This window comes from Eublepharis macularius, chromosome 2 (genome assembly GCF_028583425.1).
Source record: "Eublepharis macularius isolate TG4126 chromosome 2, MPM_Emac_v1.0, whole genome shotgun sequence".
NCBI classification, from domain to species: Eukaryota; Metazoa; Chordata; class Lepidosauria; order Squamata; family Eublepharidae; genus Eublepharis; species Eublepharis macularius.
Genome location: NC_072791.1, coordinates 106,756,320 through 106,764,334, shown reverse-complemented (window position 1 = coordinate 106,764,334; position 8,015 = coordinate 106,756,320). Strand labels below are relative to the sequence as shown.

The 8,015-nt window shown below is 44.8% G+C and overlaps 1 protein-coding gene across 2 annotated transcripts in view; it reads left to right on the top strand.

Moving 5' to 3' along the window:
- The first annotated feature begins 1,777 nt into the window (after window positions 1-1,777).
- The window catches only part of BDNF (brain derived neurotrophic factor), a 45,716-nt gene continuing 39,478 nt past the window's right edge, over window positions 1,778-8,015 (top strand). Inside the window, exon 1 of one of the 2 annotated variants that reach the window (XM_054969856.1) lies at window positions 1,778-1,942. The gene's annotated coding sequence lies outside the window, so the exon portion shown is untranslated. Of the gene's footprint in view, window positions 1,943-2,809; window positions 3,097-8,015 lie in introns of those variants that run through there. The other variant, XM_054969855.1, reaches the window with a different exon arrangement.

Genomic DNA, 8,015 nt, shown 5'->3' with positions numbered 1-8,015 from the left:
GCAGGCAATTGTTTAACAGACAGCTAGATCAGTCACAAATCATATAATTCAACCATAAATAAATGCTATTTTTTTAAAAAATCCTACAGTGCAGTGTTTTTCCAAGTAACCCTTAGCAATATTAATGGCTGCCTCTCGGTTTGGATCAGCATCATTTTCATGCATACACAATTTTTAAAACCTCCAATGCAAGCCTGTTTGGCAAGCATTTCAGTCATTTTGCGCCAAAACCAGACTGGTAATCAGCTCACATCTGATTGACATAGTTGAACACCGTATGTTCACATGCTGAATGCATTTGCCACAAAATCTGCAGCACCTCTATTGTCCTGGCTTATTACACCTGGGCTTTTATTGGCCTGTTGAGATGTTTAAAGCAGCCTTCTCCCATATAATGTCTTGTAAGGAACTGCTGTAAATATAGATGTGCTACTTTACACTCAATTCATCCATATTATTTTTTTCATTAACTGTAGCCCCTCATTGCACCTCTATGCCAATAAGACCACACATGTTGAATTTCTTCCTATTATGCAGCTTATTTTATTTTTTATTTTATTTTGTTATTTATAGTCTACCTTTCTCATTGAGACTCAAGGCAAATGACACAGCACGTGCCCTGACCTGGATGACCCAAGCTAGACTAATCCCTTCGTATCTGAAAAAACTAAGCAAGGTCAGCCCTGGTTGGTATATAGATGGAAGACCACCAAAGACCGATGAAGTCCAGGATCATTACACAAAGACAGGCAATGGCAAAACACCTAGAGTCGCCACACAGCTATTTTTACCCACATGCAGCTGATAAAAGCAAACAAAAATCCTCAATAACCTGCCTTTTAAAACTGGCACCCTTTCTTGAACAGCAGTACCCACACTTGTGACAAAGAAAGCCTTGGTGCAGCTAGGGGGACAGCGTTTGATCCATGTATTCTTGATTTGGCTGTAAACATGATTTTTAAAGAGTTGGTTATGGAGGAGGAGGAAGTGAAAATTTTTGGTTTTGTTCTCGACTCTAAAAAAATGTCTTGTTTTGATGAGTTCTTGGGAAAAGAATGAATGGAACTTGTCTTATAGTATCCAGAAAACCCTAGAATACCCCCAATTGTGTTCTGCCATGGTATCTATTATTTTCCTTGCCCTAATACAAGCAGGTATTTGACATGATTGCAAGACCACACTGACTTAAGCACATTTCTAGTTTGCTCATCCAACATCAAGTGCCTCACAAGAAAAATCACAGAAATCAAGTCCAGGCCTTGATGACAGGAAAGCACACACAAGAAAACATTACAAGATTTACAGCTTCTAAATACCTGTGGGAAAAGAGGGAAACCCTCACGTGGTTTTTAGGAAGAAACCGAAAGAACTGTAGCCAGAACATCAGAAGCACGTGCAAGGGGCGGCAACCTCAGGCTGCCAGCTCCTAAGGAAGAAGTGGGGAGAGCGAGACATCGTCGGTATGTACGGATTGCGATTCCTCGTAATCCGTGCAGTGGTGTCTCTGCAAGAGGCTGGCGGGGTATCATATGACAGACACGTCAAGAGTGGAGAGCGTAGCACTCGTGTGGATTCCCATTCACGCTGCATTCACGGCTCTGGAGAGAGTTTGATCAAGCGTCAGCTAACACTGGCGAGCCAGCATGAAATCTCTCCATCCCGACCAAGATCAAATGGAGCTACTCAATCAGGGGATGCCATTATTATCTCCGCAATGCAATTTCCACTATCAATAATTTAATCTATTTGCGACATAAATAGAGGGGGAAAGAACGATTTTGCACGGCAGTTTAGGGGGAGGAGGTGGAGGGTTTCGTTTGAAATTTCCTTTCCTAAGAACGAAGAGGACTCCGAAGGACTTGGGGCTGGGCGTTCCGACGAGACCTCTCATGCGACGCTCTCGGCGCTGACCGTGGCCAGGAGACGCTTCCCAAGGCTCTCGGTGAGTTTGGGGTCTCGGGCCGGTTTGTTACGTCTGCGAGGAAGTCCGCCGGCTGGCGGGATTGTGCGCCTTGCCCGCTGCGTGTTCTCTTCGAAAGTGACTGCTTGAAACGTTACCCGGAGCGTTCATTAATAAACAATGGTTGTTATTATCTTGATTGCATTCTTAATAGGCAGACTATGAAGAGGTCAGTGAGGGAGCTATATTTAAATGGATCTGGTTTGTTTAATGCACTAACAAGTAAACCAATATTCTCGAGCTTTTAAGAGATTTCTAGCGTTTCAGAGGCAGGCTCCAACGTTCGTCCCCGAGCAAAAGAAACTTTCATGCCGTGCGCTTCCCCACCCCCCACCCCCTTCTCTGAAAATGATCCTTTCTCGTGCGCCAAACAGGGAGCTGCAATCCCTGACTGCTTACTCTGGAGTAGTCATATCTAACATCCTTTCTCTCTCCTGAGCTGCGTGAGAATTACCTCTCCCTCCAGTTGTAATGCAAGGGGGGGGGAGAGCTGGAATTTAGGCAAAGCTCCCGTGAGTCACAGTTTAAACGACTTGTCAGTTTTGCTTGACTGATTTCTCCACGCTCATTTGAGAGAGAGAAGGGGGCAAAGAAAGGGTGATCTGGGGCTATATATTCTTTTGCCTGAATGTTGCCCGAGTAGGCTGTAAAGATGTTTACTAGATTAAGCCTGTTCGGGGTTGGAACAAAAAGTTTGTGGGAAGAGAAAGGAAGAACAAGCAGCATTTGGCAGTCGCCGAGGGTGTTCAGTCCAGCGTTGGGTCGTGGAGCGGGGGGGGGGGCGGTTCCTTTAAACTGGGTGACCCAGTGCTGGTGTTCCTGCTTGGAAGCAGCTTGACCAATGGAAGCCCAAACGGCGCTCTAAATAATTCCTGAGTGCGAAGCCAAACACAGGGAGGGAGGCGATGGGACAGATCCCGGCTCAAGCGAGAGGCTCCTGCGACAGCCGGGGGGGCTCAGAGACTCCCAACAACTCTGTTGCCCTCCCACCCTTCATAAAGCTTTGATGAGACATTTGAGCCTCCTGCCTCCTCCTGTGTTTCTGGAGCTGCAGGAGGCGGCTGGAGGGACTGGACGGCCGGGAGACGATGTGACTCTCCGGAGGGGATCCGAGCGGACTTTGTGTGGACTGCGAGGTAGGGGCAAGGAGCGAAGTGGCGCGGCTGACGGAAAGTGGACTCCAGTGGCAGGCGCGCGGGAAGTGCGGTTCCCCGAAGGAGCCAGCCAAGACCCCAGTCCCGGCAGCACCGCCGGACAAGCGGGAGGCCCGAGGGAGCAGGACATGGCGTAGGGTAGGGCTGGTGGGAGCCGAGGCAGAAGGCAGACTGGAGGGTTGGTGCTGGGAGTGAGAGCGGGAAAAGGCGAGGCGTTAGACCCCTTTACTCGGAAGTAAGCCCTGCGGGATGCAGTGGGACTTATTCCCAGGTAAGTGTGCTTGGGATCGCAGCCCCGAGGAGGAGGAGGATATCCAGGGGGTTCTCTGTCCCGATCCTTTGTTCTGACTCTCCCTGCACCCGGAGCAGCCGCCAGACACCTGCTCCGCTCTTGGATCTCTCTGGCTGGAGCGAAGGCTTGACCAGTCAGCCTCCGGCCAGGTCTTCTGCTTTGCTTGTTGCCCTCCCTGCCTTTCCCGTCCCGTTCAGCCTTCTCGACCTTCCTCTGCTGCAGAAACTCGCAGGCTGTAGCTGCCGCTACAGCTTGCCAGAGGCGCAGATAGACACCAAAGGATGCGGGCAGGCAAGCAGGGCTTTCCCCCAGCGCGTCGGTTCGACGGGCGTTGTTCAGGCAAAGAGTTTGCACGAGTTGCATGTTCGTTGTTTTCTGGGTGGCTGCCTTAGGATGGGTCCTTCCTCTTTGCCCTCGGAGTACGAGGAGGGGGGCACTTGGCTCTTGCAACTACAAGATGGGAGGAGAGGAGGTGGACGTGTGTGGGACGGGACCGAGTGGCAGCCGTGTGCAATCTGCGACCCCCCCCACACACACACACCACAACAAGAAGCCTTTGCTCTTACATTGCGTGGAGAGTTAAGGGGAAGCGTGGGCTTTGTCAAGGGGAAGGGGGCCCTCTACAGGCCAAAACCGGGTGCCAATGGCTAAAGGCCAAACGAAGAGGGAGGGTTCGAGGGCTTGCTTGCTTTCCCGAATGGTTAAGAAGGGCTTTCTCAGGAGACTGGGCAAGTAATTATGCGTTTCAGGCCCGACCAGTCTTGCTTGCACGTTTAGACTGACCCCCAGTTCAAGAGTGAATTCCTTGTCCAATTTGCCCGTGTTTTGAAGTTAGTTCAACGAGTTTACCGGCATTTCGTCCCTGTTGAATATTAACACGGATCCAGCAAAAATCTCCCCACTGACAGCAAAGACACATTTAGAAATGCAAAAAACCTGAGGCTATAGTTACAGATTCTCCTGTGGCACAAAGTGGGTGTAGCAGGAGTGAAATCGGCCTTTCCTTACAATTAGCCTCTTCAAATATTATCGAACAGTGTAATTTTTCATCCTTGTTTATCTAAATGATTGCTGCTTCAAAGTGAGGCTTCAAAATATTTGCATGCTGAAAAGTCCAGATAAGCAAAGAGTGCTATTTACAGAATGGCTAGGGGGTGGGGTTGAAAAAGAAAGATACATGGGGATATGACCAAATAGAGATAATCAGGAAGTTATTTCATCTGGCAACACACTATTAACTTAGGTACTCTTTATCACAAGATGTTCACTACTGAGATGGCCTGTTTTAAAAAATGGGACTTTGTGGTCTATTAATGCATATTAGCTATAGAAGCTAAATTGAGCCTCTATGCACTGTATCCTTGACGGCACTGAACAAATACTGTGGCACATTGGGCAAACAACAGATGCTGTCACCTTTGTTCCTTCTGAACTTCCAGAGGCATGGGGGGAGGGCACTATTGGAAACAAAATGGGCTAGGCAGACTTTGGACCACAGCAGGAAAAATTGTGTTTAAAATAATGGGAATTGAGTATAATGGGAGTTTAGTACTTTCAGAACAATTCTAAGAAGAATTTCTCCAATCTAACCCCATCATATTCAGTAGGCTTAGACTGGAGTAGCTCTTCTTAGAATTGCACTGTTTACTATGTAAAAAGGCACCAACATAGGTTCATCTGGGGCTGGTGGCTGCACAACCCTACATTTTTGACTAGATTACTTTTTACTTGCTTCTAACACTGTGATTCAAATGTTTGTGTCTACTAAGCTCCACAAAACACAAAGTTGCCCTTGCAGCATAGTAGAATTTTCTGATCTGAGCGATTTCAGGGTTGTCCTCATTGTGGAGAGAATGAGAATGTGTAGTAACCGCATGCAGAACAGTGTAGGTATGACACGCTGCCAGAGGTTATAAATGGAATGTCGGAGTGAGTGAAATGGGAAGCAAGTCTTTGGCTGCAGCTCAGGATTTTGCATCTCTGCTAGACAGCAAAGCTCAGTAAGTGAACGGAAAGATACACTTGTTGAAACAGAACCTTTACTAGAATTTCAAACACGCCAGTTACCATAACTGGAATTCCTGGACCATAAAGTTATTTATCCATTTTGTCTACTTTGTTAGACCATATATATGTAAACACCTTCAGTAAATTATTAAACTGCTTATATATGTGTTCAATCTATGGAGGAAAAGAAAAAATAAAAGCAACATTTTTACTTTGTCTATTCCATTCATTACAACGATAAAAATACAATACTTGATTTTATTTTCATTGTCTTACCATTGCTTTATTAATGTTGATGTATTTTTAATTGGGGGGTGTCACTGGAAGACAACTAGCGTCTTAATTCTTAACAAGATCCAAAGAATTCTATGCACATGCATAGACTGATTCTGAGTTAGCACAAGGATTTTTTACATTTACATAGTACACAGGCAGTCTTTGAGTCCCACCTGTCATTTGGAAAGTAATCTTGTTCATTTAGCTGTAACTGATTATATATAAAGCCAATTTAATGTAGTGGTTAAACTGTCAGACTCAACTAGAACCCTCACTAGATAACTGTTTCTCAGCCTAACCCATTCCAGTGTCGTTGTAAGGATAAATTGGGGTACAGGGAACCATCTGTGCTGCTCCAAGTTTCTTGGAAGGGTGGGATATAAGTGTAATAGAAGTCACTACAGATATATATAGTAGGCATCACAGTCCAAGTCTACAGGTTTGTTGTCATAATGAAAGTGCCTTTCATTTCAGTGGAAATTGTGCTGTTGTAGCTGTTTGAGAATCTGATTGCTCAAGATCCAGTTTTGAAAATGCAGCTTAAAGGCTGAGTCACATATCTGTTAAACCTTGTATATAAGCCATTTGCACAATTGTTTTATTAATTATGTCTTTTAGCTTTTGTATGTATAAATAAGGCCAATTTCTTTTAAAGGCACCTTATATTCAAATCAGTTTGGCATTGACTCCTTTGTTTAGCACAGCAATAGACAGGCTTGGATCCACTGTCCATTTGGATCCCACAGCTAGTAGAAGTCACACCTTCATCTCCAACATGAATAACAGCAGCATTAGGCTGCTGTGCTTGCCAAGATCTGCGCCCTCCTATTCTTCCATAATGCATTAGTGTGGCACAAGCAAGAGATAGGGAAGGATGTGGCACCTTAACTTTATACATGACAACAGTAAGTGCTTGGAGTCTAAAGGTGCTTGGTCCTGTGTCCTGGACAAAAAGGGTGCTTTTTGCTGTATAGGTCTGGGCTGCTAATGGACATCTCAAATGCACAGTCTTAGAAGTAAGCTGTCCTTAAACATTAATCTAACTCAAGATTTAAAGCACTTATAGTGCTGTTGTAAAATAATATAAATTAGGTTGCTAGATTTGATTAACCTCACTTGACCAATGCTAGGGCTTAGGTTGACAGAGAGGGGTTTGCCTGCCTGAGGTAATTTGGAGAACAATCCTAAATAAAAGTAAATCCCAGTTTATTCAATGGGGCTTACTCCAAGGACAGCGCATTTAGGATTGTAGCCTTTGTTCCAAACTACACATTAACAGTAAATCCTAAACAGAGTTACTCCAGCCTAAGCCCATGGAGGGATTTCACTGTAATTCTCCCTGGTGATTGCCATGAAGACTTGTAGCAGGACACCAACTGTGAGTTTCCCTATGGGAACTAACCTCCCTATGGGAGTTCCCTATGGGAGTTCCCTATAGGAACTCACCTCAGAAGCTCAGCTGGGCCCAGTTCACATATGCAGCTCCCCACTGAGCAATGCCCCGGGGCCATTTTGGGTCCCTCCCCCCCCCACAGTCCCCATCTGAATTGGGCCCCTGTGGTGCTTTTAAATTGAATTCCTGCAGGGAATTTGCAGCTGGTGTTCTGCTGCATGTCTCTATGGTCATCTCCTGATAGATATAATATGTAGTTAAGGCTCTAAATGACTTCTTGTCTGGGGTTAGATATGATTTGGGGGGCTGCAATTCTAAGCATATTTACTCAGAAATAAATCTGAGTTCAAAGGGAGATATTCAATGAAACACACGTTGTACTTGGACTTCCATGTAACTGGAAGAAAGCTGGCATAGTAGATAGTGATTGGCTATAATCCTATGCATGCTTACTATGTTACTGTCAAGTTAGTGTGCATAGGATTGTAGCCAATCTTCTGTGTACTATGCCAATTATTTTTGCTACAGTAAAGTCAATGGGACTTACTTCCAAGTAATAAATGTGTTTTGGATCATGGTACAAGTCACTGAAGTATGATGCTTTTGAAATGTTACCTCATAATTATTACCGGATGTCCAAACTCTGAATGAACTATTTGGCAGCTTTGTTCTGTGCTATTGATTGCTCTCTTTCTTCTATTTTTTATAAGATTAAAAGAGCAATGTGTTACAACCATGTACATTCTTTTTTCCCAGAATGGCCATTAGCATCTTGCCTTGAACATTAATTTTTTTCAAAAGTGCATTTTTTATTTTGTTGTACATTTTTTGAGGTTATTACCATTTTGAGATCAATAATCATTACTTATTTATGCTTCTAGTAACTGAGTTTTAATGTATGCAAAGAAGCTATCCTGATAGTATACAGCAAGT